General features: G+C 33.9%; 1 protein-coding gene across 1 annotated transcript in view; it reads left to right on the top strand.

Moving 5' to 3' along the window:
• Window positions 1-12,965, top strand: part of LOC135215385 (uncharacterized) — a 624,294-nt gene that overhangs the window by 594,120 nt on the left and 17,209 nt on the right. The window lies entirely within an intron of this gene.

Below are 12,965 nucleotides of genomic sequence, written 5' to 3'. Positions count from 1 at the left end.
ATTGTATATTTTTGTGCTTAAAGCTTGTTTCGATGTGTTGGGCTCTAAAATTTTCGTAATAATGCTATATATAAATAAATTTATACACACACACACACACACACACACACACACATATATATATATATATATATATATATATAATATATATATATATAGATAATATATATGTGTGTGTGTGTGGTGTGTGTGGTGTGTGGTGTGTGTTTGTATGTGTGTGCATAAATATTGTCTAAGGGTCCTACATTTACGTTAGTTTCTCACATTTCCATGGAGCAAAAGTAATAGAATACAGTAATGATAATTATCATCTTAACAATTATGAAAAGAACTTTAAGCACGAAACTATTAACATACATATATGCATATGTGTGTGTGTGTGTGTGTTTCCAGACAGCAAGAAAGTTTCATTTAAATTTCTTATGAATAACTCTTTCAAGCCTAAAGCACCTGAAGCAGAAACTACAAAAAATGGAATTCGCTTCTCATAAACCAGGCCCAATTCAGAAAAACGTACCCTAATTTCTGAAATCACTCTGTCCATTAAAGCAATCGAGAGGAGGCGCTTTAGAATCGTCTTGTCCATTTGAGAAGCACATCTGTATCAATTAGAAAACTAATATGTCAATTTCTGCATTATACTCAATCATATTCACAGGTATTGTCAACTAATTTGCATATATATATATATATATTATATATATATATATATATTATATATATATATATATATACATGTACAAGTTTATATATGTATGTTAAAATTAAAAAAGCAACAACAATTTTCACAGTTATTTAATCCCGACAAGTATTATCTGATGGCAATCTAATAAATCCATTAACGTACTTTTACGTCAGTTTCTCATCTTTTCAACGAGCAAAATTGATAGAATAAGTAAATAATTTAGTTATCTTCATCAATAATTATGAGAAGAACGTCAAGCACAAAAATATGAATATACATATGTATATATCTATATATCTATATATATATATATATATATATATATATATATATATATATATATATATATATAAATAATGTGTGTGTGTGTGCGCGCGTGCATGTGTGTTTGATGTGATACTTATATATATATATATATATATATATATATATATATATATATATATATATATGTGTGTGTGTGTGTGTGTGTGTGTGTGTGTGTGTGTATGTATATATATATATATATATATATATTATATACTATATATATATAATATATATATATATATATATCACAAAATCCACGTGAGAAGGTGAGTGACAACCAGGACTTTGAACAAGTACTTTCATAGCTTATTCTACATTTTCAAGTTCACACTGAATAAAACAGAAGTTGAGAGAGCTTTATAAACAAAAACAGAAGGATGGCCAGGGTTACAGTTTGTTAATCGACAAGGAAAGTGGATCAAAAAACAATCCAGGACAGAGATTTACATTCCTTGTTGACATGGCTTCTATAAAAATGGACTCCAACAGATTCCTTTTGCTGTGATCATTACCATATGACGATTTACTTGCTGTAATTCTTTATGACAAGCTCTAGACCATAAAAGTATGGATGGAAAAAAATCACAGAAATACACTATAGATACGAGACATAAAGATTTTATTATTAAAGTCGCACTGAACATATTAGACATAAAAAGTATATATATATATATATATATATATATATATATATATATATATAATATATTTAATATATATATATATATATATGATATATTTCCTGAAATTTGCTTTTATTTCTAAATTGTTCAGTGCGACTTTGATAATAAAATTTTTGTCTCGTATCTATAGAGTATTTCATGTGATTTTTACCATAAAAGTAAATTTCAGGATATATGTATATGTGTGTGTGTGTGTGTGTCTAAAATGTTTAGTGCGACTTTAATATTAAATTTTCATGTCTCATATCTATAGTGTATTTCATGTGATTCCTTTGCCATCCATACTTTTATGATTCAAAGTTTGTCATAAAGAATCACAGTAAGTAAATCGTTATATGGTAAATTTTTGAAAAATCACTTGAAGATAATATAAGTTCTTATAACGCTTAACTTGCTTCAAAATGAAAATGTGGTGATATCTGGAAGCTTATGCAAGAGAAATCTGGCAGCGAATTCCAGAGAAATGATGACTGTGAAAACAAGCTGACATCAAGTGGTTTTGAATCTGAATGAAATTTTGCATAATGGAAGAATAGTCTGGCTTGAGCTGAATAAAGATTTACGAATAGGGTTACCACTGGCTGCAGAATAGATGAACGGATGAGTAACAAGAAAGTGCGGAAGGGAGAGGCTTTGTAAAGACTGCAAGAATAGTTGGTGTTGGAAGAGTGCGGCGAAGAGCCTAGTATGTGCACATTGCTGATCCAGGTCTCTTGTATGGACGAAGTGAAGGCACTGAATGTGTCTGCGATGAAAAAGAGGCCGCTCATGACCTCATTTCCCCTCCAGAATATACGTGGTGTGAAGAAACTGATATGGTTCAAAATACTTAGAATTAGAATCAGGTGGATCATTGCTTGAGCAGGGTTTGGTTATACGGCATAGTAACGGTGTCTGTTATTCGCTTTTAATTTTGGAAATTGTTAAGCACTCCAATTAGTAAAACTTTAGATTACTTGCAAATAAAAATCACAAATCAAACTTGTGCTACTCAGATATTTATTAGAAAGTTATTAACATTAACCAAATGTTCGCACCATACATATGGATATACACAGTATACGCTACATACGTAGGTGATATGCTTGTCTCGTCAGATGGCCTATTGCTAAATACATTGAATTTTCTTATTATCAAACATTAATTTTGACAAATCATTATTTTATGGAAATCTTCGAAATAAATGTCAAAGTTTTGCAAAAGTCTCTCAATCAAAATCAGTTGCACAATGTCTATAACTACAGATGTACTCATGATCGCCTGCCGCACGTAATATGTTTGTTATTATTAGTTTGCGCATTTTATTGAAAATTTCTTACACAGATAAAAAGCAGCCACGTAAAATAAGTAATTCTGAAAATCAGTTTTGTCGCTGGAGTGTTTTATTAAGAACACTAACACAAGGAATTACGGGAAAATTTTTGACTTTTTTTACCATTTAAATTACACGTATTAGAGATGTTTGTAACTAAAATAGCACACTTCTTATGCTTTATGCATGTTGTGAGATTCGCTGAAAAGGAGAAATGCACTTTGGTGCAAAAACTACTGTTATTAAAATTGAGTAGGAAGCCAAAACTAGAATCAAAAGTTCCTTATAATAGCAGCTCTCTCTCTCTCTCTCTCAGTGGACAAATGGGTTCCGTACTCGCCTACCGATCTGGTAGCCCGAGTTTGCTTCCCGCTGCTGCCAGATAGGAACCAGAGGAATTTATTTCTGGTGATTAGAAATTCATTTATAGATATAATGTGGTCCGGATCCCACAGTAAGCTGTAGGTACCGTCGCTAAGTAAGCAATTGGTTCCTAGCCCCGTATATAAAAATCTAATCCTTCGGGCCAGCCCATGGAGAGCTGTTAATCAGCTCAGCGGTCTGGTTAAACTAAGATATACTTAACTCTCTCTCTCTCTCTCTCTCTCTCTCTCTCTCTCTCTCTCTCTCTCTCTCTCTCTCTCTCTCTCTCTCTCCAAAAACGCATAACATGAACGAGAATGCTTGGGTTGGCGTGGTCTTGCATCGCAGTATCTCGCAAATTTACTAAAACAAAAAACAAAATAAAATCCTTCACAATCGAGATTTATACTTTAAAATTACATAAAAAGGGACTATGTTAAAAAAAAAAAAAATAGTTCCTTTAACATACGAGGTTAATCATCTGAAATCAAAATGTTCCTGCGCAGGCGAAGATTCTTAGGAAATTCATTTATGTTACAATTAGTGTATCAAAGCCAAGTTATGCTGTTTAGTGAAAATCCTCAGGTGTAATATAAAAAGAGAAAAATAGATCAAATAATTACTAAACCTAGCAACAATGGAACACTAGCATCAGTGTCTGTTTCTGTAGCCGAAATTACCAATCTCGAGGAAAAATCTTATATCACAAGGAATTCAACCTTTATTTTTAGCAAGAATTTGTGAAAAAATGGCCATTATTGCTTTAGAGCAATTTACATTCTAGTATAGGACAACTAGTGCTGATGTTTCATCTACCGTCGTTTTTTTTGAGCAACGATGATTCTAACAATCAGAGCCAATGACAGTATTGAAAAAGAAACCCACAAAATTATATTGTATAACGTTTTTAACTTATAGGAATTTACACGTTATACAGTAATTTTGTGGGTTTCTTTTTCAATCTTCAGAAGAAAGCTGAAAGAAGTTTTTGTTTGGTTAATGACAGTATTGTTACCCTGTCATTTTCGGGGTTTTTCTGGTCTCCAAAGTGTCGGGGGGTTGGGGGGGGGGCGGTTAAACTTATTGTGATGGAATATTGATGCACTAAAAATTGTCACAAAATGAAGTTTGGTATAGACGCTTCATAATGCCTCCTCCGTGGCAATTCATGGGATTCAGAAACGAGGTAAGTTTTCTTATTGAAGTTTTGGGAAGAAAAATCCTTCCATTTCGCAAACAACCTTTCCACTACTCCTCCCCCGGCCTGTCCCCTCCTGTCACTAACCTCCATTCCCTTCCTCCTCTTTCATTTCCCTTCTCCTTTTTCCTTTTCCTTTCTCCCTTCCCCTTCCCTCCACCTCAGAGGCCCCTTTCTCTCCTTACTCATCTTGATCACAACTCGATCATCAAAGATATTTATGTGCCGGAGCATCGTTACATTAATCAATCATACTTCTCTAATCAGATCATTCATAATGATATGACATACGTTGATTCCTAATTGTCAGCTTGATACTTTATTGAGACAGAAGCTATGAAACTAGTAACAATAACGAGATAACGTTTGGATTTTGGGTGTTATTCAGAACTTGTGTCCAAATGTATGACAACTTCCATAAGCGCAGTTGAATCAAGGTAATTCCGGTTTCGTTTTAGTTTCTGGGTCGCTACGAGAAATAAAACAAAACTTTTTTGTTTTAGCCATTGCAGGGTAGTTATTCAATTTCAGGTAACTGTTTGTCGAGTTACCATAAAGTGTTGAAAGACAGGATTTGCAATTCAGAAAGATTCTACAAGTTTTGGAGAAAATTTATTTAACCTCTTCTGTGATATCTTTGAAATTACAAATCAATTATGCGATCTGAGAATATTTTAATGAAAATAGATCAGTGAATTTTCAGTCATATGAATTTTCGGAATAGAATCACAGCTTATGGGACAACAACAACAAAAATTAAAAGTATGCCTTGGATTATGTGGTAGGAAAGGATATTACAGTAACTGTCGTCACAACTCACGAAGTTCATGTGACAATTTTGTATATTTTTATGTGTATAATTTCCATAAGTCAAAAACGTTCTATTATCTGGTTTTACACATTTTGGACGTGAATATCAGGTTCATTTTTGTCAGTTTAGACTTACATTTGTAAACTTGATAAAGTCTTTCAAACATTTTCGCTGACAACCAAGTTATGCCTCTTCTATATGGGTGTATGAAATGCTTAATATATATATATATATATATAATATATATATATATATATATATATATATATATATATATATATATGTATATATAAGAGGCATAACTTGGTTGTCAGCGAAAATGTTTTGAAAGAATCAAGTTTACAAGGGAAAGCCTAAACTGGCAAAAATGAACCTGATATTCACGTCCAAAATGTGTAAAACCAGATAATAGAACGATTTTGACTTATGGAAATTATACACATAAAATAAAAATTTACAAAATTATCACTTGAACTTCGAGAGTTATGACGACAGTTACTGTAATATCCTTTCCTACCACATAATCCAAGGCATACTTTTTTTTTGTCCCATAGGCTGTGATTCCATTCCGAAAATTCATATGATTGAAAATTCACTGAGCTGTTTTCATTAACATATTCTTAGATCGCATAATTGATTTGTAATTTCAAAGATATCACAGAAGAGGCTAAATATATTTTCTCCAAAACTTGTAGAATCTTTCTGAGTTGCAAATCATGTCTTTCAACACTTTATGGTAACTCGAGAAGCAGTCATCTGAAATTGAATAACTACCCTGCAATGGCCAAAAATAAAAAAATTTTGCTCTATTTCTCGTAGCGACCCAGAAACAAAAACGAAGCTGGAATTACTTGGATTCAAACTTCGCTTATGCAAGTTATCATACATTTGGACATTGTATATATATATATATATTATATATATATATATATATATATATATATATATATACACCATATATATAGTCATCAGTAGGAATACATAAAAACTAAAGTTACTTATAAAAAGTAGTTGTTAAAACTAAAAAACTAAAATTATTTACAAGGTGACATTAAAATTGACGGTCCTACAGCCATTCCTTTCTTATCCTTCGCTTTGTAAAGGTTGATATTTCTGCTTTATTCTTAAATATCGTCAATTTTAATGTCACCTTATAAGTAATTTTAGTTTTTTTAGTTCTTAACAACTATTTTTTTTATGATTATGTAATACTTTTTAAATTAGCTTGTAAACTTTAATTTTATAATTTAAAAATGTGAATTATTTATATATTACAGACGGATGATGTGCCAGGATGGCACGAAACGCATCTTAAAAAATTCTTATTGAACTTCTGAGTTTCGTAACCCTACTGATGACTACACACTCGCACTTTTGATACTGTAGATATCTATATATATAATATATATATATATATATATATATATATATATATATATTAAGCTACAATATTACAGGCCTAATAAAGCAAGCATCTATCTAAGCTCAGATGGGTAAAAAGATACGTCAATACCCATATGTATTGCTTAATTAACTGTATTTTCATCACGCCTTGAAACAATGTACCGTATATTTTTGTAACGGAAATCATTTTCTTCGGTATAAAATTACCTCAGCTATTTGAGTTAAGAATTGCCATACACCAAAGGAAAAGTCATCTAATGAAATGGAATCAAAACAGGTGTTTAACAGATGCAATGTCACTTTACCGGTAATGAAGGCAGTTTGAAACAACTAGCCTCAGGATACTTCCTAACGGAGCGCAATGTTTATTAACTTGTAGTTACTTGAAATTTTTAGAAGTGTTATCGTAGCGGTTGCGTCAGAAAGTAAACTACTGATGCCTTTTTTCAAATCGTTTCGAAGCCTAGTAATCTGCAAGTATGATAAGGAAGCCTTATAATTCCAACAGCCTAAACATGAGTATTCTGCACAGATCATCATTAGTTTTATCATCATACTCAAAAAAAAAACTTTTGTAACAAAATGCACAAAATGCTGACCCTTTGCTGGGAAATTTCATATCCTGAGGCGTCATTTAATGCCGCCGCCACAGCGCAAAGAAATCAGAACGCGAAACTTGTCATTTCACTGTAATGACAGGGGAAGAACAGACTTCCAAGAGAGCTCAAATGACATGAATAGCTTTAAAGTCACAGGGCCCGTTGTGTACTCATTTCAGGGGAATTTTCAGCGTGAATTTATTCTAGAAAGGTAATCGGGAAAAGCAAAGAATACCGGGGAATTTTACGTTATAAGTGAATTTGCCATCCCCAGGTCCAAAGTTATTTGGCTCTTGGTAACAGAGTCAGTGATCTATTTCGGATTACGATTCACGCATTTTTAAAATGTAATACCGTAAATTTTGCATTTAATTTCCAGACTTACAATGTTTATGTTACAGTTAGTTTTATAAGCGCGTTGCCACTGTACTAGACAATCAATTACCACCTGAAATCATGAAAATGTGGTTAGTGAAAAAAAGAAAATTTTACCCGAAATTTTTTAACTTGAACAATTATCAATCCACCATCCGGAATTCAGAATTAATCTGTGTTGAAAATAATGCAAAAGTGACAATTCTATTCAAAATAATAACAAATAATATTGAAGATAATAAAAAAAGATGCTCCTTCGTTTTAGTTGGGTAACTTGCAGCAGCAGTAACTGAAATTTTGAAATATGTGGGTAACAGTGACTGACTCAAGAACTTTTTTTTTTCTTTCTATCTTTTAAATGAGTGAACTTTGGGATTTCTCCGCACATTTACATTACTTTCCATTTGGTGTTAAAATGAATATTAAGAGTAGTATATATTTATGTTTTTGCTGAACAACGCTCTCTCTCTCTCTCTCTCTCTCTCTCTCTCTCTCTCTCTCTCTCTCTCTCTCTCTCTGAAAGAGAGAGAGAGAGAGAGAGAGAGAGAGGGCGCGCTCACACACACACACACACACACTCACACACACACACACACCTTCAATTTCCACATATTGTCAATATTACATCTTAACAAGGAAATCAGGAGTACGTAGAACCTTTAGATGAAAATTGAATGCATAAACCATGAAATAGCTGATGTATTGTCTGATACCTTTCCACTTGAATATATTTTTACCCTTAGACAACAATCCTATTTTCCTATTTTCTTATATCTGCGTATACGCCAACTCTGTACAAAGAGTAATGGAATGTGACAAATTGCATTTACCAGTCTTTCGGAGCTGCGCTTCTTGTACAATTCGGCAGCAGAATGGACATGACTGAGTTATTGACTGTCCGTTACGCCACTTGGTCTTACATAAGTAAGTTTTGCTGTCAGGCAGCAGAATATAAATCTACAACAACTTTGTCTGTGTAGGGATGCAATCTAAACTAAAAAAGAAGAGAAAATATCGGATTTATATACGATAAAATTAATCGGATAGGTTTTTAGTTTCCACCTGAGATAGGTATTACGCTTTCTCTGACTTTTCCGTTGATTTTCAGAACCCATGTTCAAGTTAAAGACATAGGTTTATAAGAAGAGAGAGAGAGAGAGAGAGAGAGAGAGAGAGAGAGAGAGAGAGAGAGAGAGAGAGAGAGAGAGAACAAAAAGGCCATAAAGTTTAGTGGCCAACCCCCGTATCTCTCAGACCCCCTCTAACCTTCATTCTTTTCTTAGAATCTGTTTGCATTTGACAGGTGCAATATAATTCAACTCCTTAAGTGCCTCCATTGACTTGATCTCGAGGTATTGTTGGACTCGCTCGTAATGAATATCTGGGGGATCTCTGCCAATTGATATTTAAATATTACGACGTCCTCCTCCGGCTCGCTTCTGCTCCTCGTCTCTTCTTTCTTACTCGTAATACTTTTTTCATATTGCTCTGCATTTTCCCTTTTCTTTTCTAGATTTTGACACTCCTTTTTGTATATGTTTATTGTCTTTGTTTTATGTAATTTTTTTTTACCAATTGTCTTTTATATCTTGTTATTCGAGTGTGTAGGTTAGGCTACTTAATTGGTATTTCTTTATATTTCTCAATTTTGTTATAAATCTGTATCTCAGCATTGTTCATGTTACAAATATATTAGCAATGCATTTCCTTGTAAGTTCTTCGCACTGCTCTTATCGTCCACGACTATAACAGGTAAAAAAAAATGCACCGAAGTTTCTTCGGCGCAACCGAGTTTTCTGTACATTGTATAATTAAGGCCTCCGAGAATAAATCATCTTTCGGTGGTCTCGGTATAATGCATAATGAGCCGCGGCCCATGAAATTTTAACCACGGCCCGGTAGTGACCTGTCCTATATCGTTGCCAGACGCACGATTATGGCTAACTTTAACCTTAAGTAAAATAGAAACTACTGAGGCTAGAGGGCTGAAATTTGGTGTTTGATGGTTGGAGGGTGGATGATCAACATACCAATTTATAGCCATCTATCCTCAGTAATTTTTAATATCTGAGGACGGAGAGAAAAAGTGCAGACACAGCCATCTCAATAGTTTTCTTTTACAGAAAACTAAAAACTTATTTTGTGTAAAGAAACTTATGTGGTGGTTTCATTCAGTGTACCAGGTTTACAAGATAAACTTAAAGGTAACCTGAATATTCCACAAAATACTGTTTAGCTTGGCTTGGATATCTCATACAACACTCAATCCTTGTGTAGACTAGAATCGAGAAACTAAAAATGTAAGCCACTCAGGTCAGACGAGAAAGTACTACAGTTATGAATACGCCAAAATAGTTAGAAACCCGTATAGAAGGGTCATGCAGAATTAGTCTTGTAAAGAAACATAATTCGAGGCAAATTGATGTGCAGGTACAGTGTGGGTCGGTAATTATTTTCCCAAAATACTTATTGTCCTTAATCTGTTGAGAAGGTCACGGGTCAGTTTAGAGCTCAAAATGCTGAACATTTTTCCTCAAGATCTCGTAAACTACGGTAGTTAGAGATCTGTGGTCTAAGTCATTCGAGTGTGTATCAAAAGTATAGTTGTTAGGTTTTACTTTACCTTGATACTTTTCAAGTCTATAGGCCAATTCAAAGGGAAACATTTTATTCCCCTTTGATTTTGATGAAACTTGGTCTGTAACTGCACGGGTGCTTTATGAATAATTTCCTCGCATGTTTTATTCCGTCACTTGACTTCAAAGTTAAAAGCCATTTTAGAAATCAACAGTTCATTTTCCTCTGATTCCATTGAAACTTCCCAGGCAACTTAAGGGATGTTTGTCTCTGTACGTCAAAAGTGTAGCCAGGTAAATAGCGCAAAAACCTCTTAAAATTCCTGTCGTTTAAGATGGAACGGAGGGCTAGCAAGAAAACATGTTGTCAATTCTGGGCTCATTTTTCCCTGACATTATCCATCCCGACAAGTTAGCCAGTGTAAATATGTGCCTCGTTGCATGATGATCCCGTTACCACTGTTGGGGTATCCTGCTGACAAACACGCCTATACCAACATGGGCAAAAACATAACATCCATGGCAAAGGTAATAATAAACATTAGTATCATTTTATACATTTTATGAGTTAAAGTCGCCATTCAAATTTCCTGACTTGCTCTCATTAAACATTATTTGCTATAAAAGTTGTCAACTTAAACTTTTGGGAACCCAATTTTGTTCTGAAATACTACGGGATCCTTAATCAGTCACGACCATCTTTAAATAAACTTTTAATATAAAAGTCCTGACTAAACAGTGACGGAAGAAGGATGATCATCTGACGAGCGTTTGATTCTACTTAATATTTTATAAAAACAACTCAATTGAGGACCTGAGAGAGATTGCCTTCCAATAAAGGAAGGATTTTTACTGTAGGAAAATCTTTATAGACTCTTGTAAGTTTGACTTTTATATTAGATTTGTCTGCAGGTTACGGGTACTTGACTGTATACTCTTACGCAGAAGTAAGGTTTCCTTATTTATGTACTTCTTGCACCGTTTGAGAATATGCGACATTTGTATTTGTCGTCATAGCTTGCGGCCTCGTAATTATGGGAGAGGCCGCATTCATAATAGAGTGAATGGCATAGAAGGCAATACGAAATTGAACACGTTGAGTTTATTATTTATAATAATTAGAATGTACTGTGCATTTACCAGTCGGCTTAGTTAATTGTATGCGTTATTAATATGTATTTCCAGTAGTATATTCTCTGTTAGCAGTTTAAACAAAGGATGGAACTTTCTCAAAATTTATTTTGCTTCAAAACGCTTAGTTATGGGATGGATCGGTATGTCCATAACTGCTGATAGTAGGCGAATGTAATGTGTACTCTCAGTCGTGATCATCAAATGGGTGCACTTTTTTTTCTGACGAAGGCCGACAGCACGAGCTTGGTTGCTTGAAACGTATAAAGAAAATGAGGTCACGGAAATATAATTGATCTAGTTATTGTGGAAGATGAAACTTTTCCAAGAGGGGTAGAAACAAAGCAGCCCCTGTAATATGAGACCAGCGACCTATCAGCTATCCAAATCCACAGTTAGTAAAATAAAGTTCACTCGCATGGATGATATTTGTTTCTGTTTATTCAGAATGATTATGTTAGTAATTATTGATATATCCGAAATATCTCTTCTGAAGCCATCAGTTGCAGTATTAGCGACACTTGGAGTCCTATATATGCCATTTCTGAACAGTATAATCACGCTGTCACCACGGCTAAAGTAGCCTACCAGTTTTGGGGACGCCCACCTTACACTAGACTTTTATAGAGTACCTGATAGCCGATATAAGATGGAAACACGAGACATAACTGGCGTACAAAGTCCAGTACAATTTAATCCCGACTGCCGATATTGAGTGCATTTGAACCTCATATTTGATTATAGCTAAGCAGTCTTCGATAGTTGCGGTGCCTTATGACTTTCATTATAATGCTACAAATGATACGAGTATTTCAATAAAACGCCTGAGCCCAAAGCTCACCGTGCGTTAACATGGCGAAATACGAAAGCATCCTATTTCAAAGTCAGATGAAAAGAATCTGTGTTTTTCTTTGGAAAACTTTCCACAGACAGCAACTTTGCCTTGCACTGTAACTTTCTAAAAGCAACGAATCAAACATGAAGTTGAATTTCCGGTAAGTATTGAAGGTAGTTGGAGAAGAAATTTGGTGGGTTATTTAAAGTCCGAATATTTTTCTACGTTTGGAGTCAGAGAATCTGTACCATCTCTCTCTCTCTCTCTCTCTCTCTCTCTCTCTCTCTCTCTCTCTCTCTCTCTCTCTCTCTCTCTCTCTCTCTCTCCTGTTTGTGTAGGAGAGAATGCCAATCCCTCTTTAGTATCCTTTGAATATATGTATTGAATTTGTCAGAGATTATTTCAATTACTTGATAGGCGATAATTCTAAATTATTTACTTTCAGGCCACATTTTTGTTTAATTAAAAAAGTAAAACCATAACTGACTTAGGCGACATATGTCTGTGTATGCATGTATGTATCTATGTATGCATATACATATATATATATATATATATATATATATATATATATATATATATATATATATATAGTAAACAGTTTAGGTAAATAGAGCGGATGCTGCTGTCCATGTTATGCACATGGAGTTCATCCTTGATTCTTCTTATAAGGGATGACCGAGG

The sequence above is a fragment of the Macrobrachium nipponense genome, chromosome 5 (genome assembly GCF_015104395.2).
Source record: "Macrobrachium nipponense isolate FS-2020 chromosome 5, ASM1510439v2, whole genome shotgun sequence".
NCBI classification, from domain to species: Eukaryota; Metazoa; Arthropoda; class Malacostraca; order Decapoda; family Palaemonidae; genus Macrobrachium; species Macrobrachium nipponense.
Note: the sequence above shows the minus strand (reverse complement) of the source record. Positions and strands in the feature narration are given on the sequence as shown.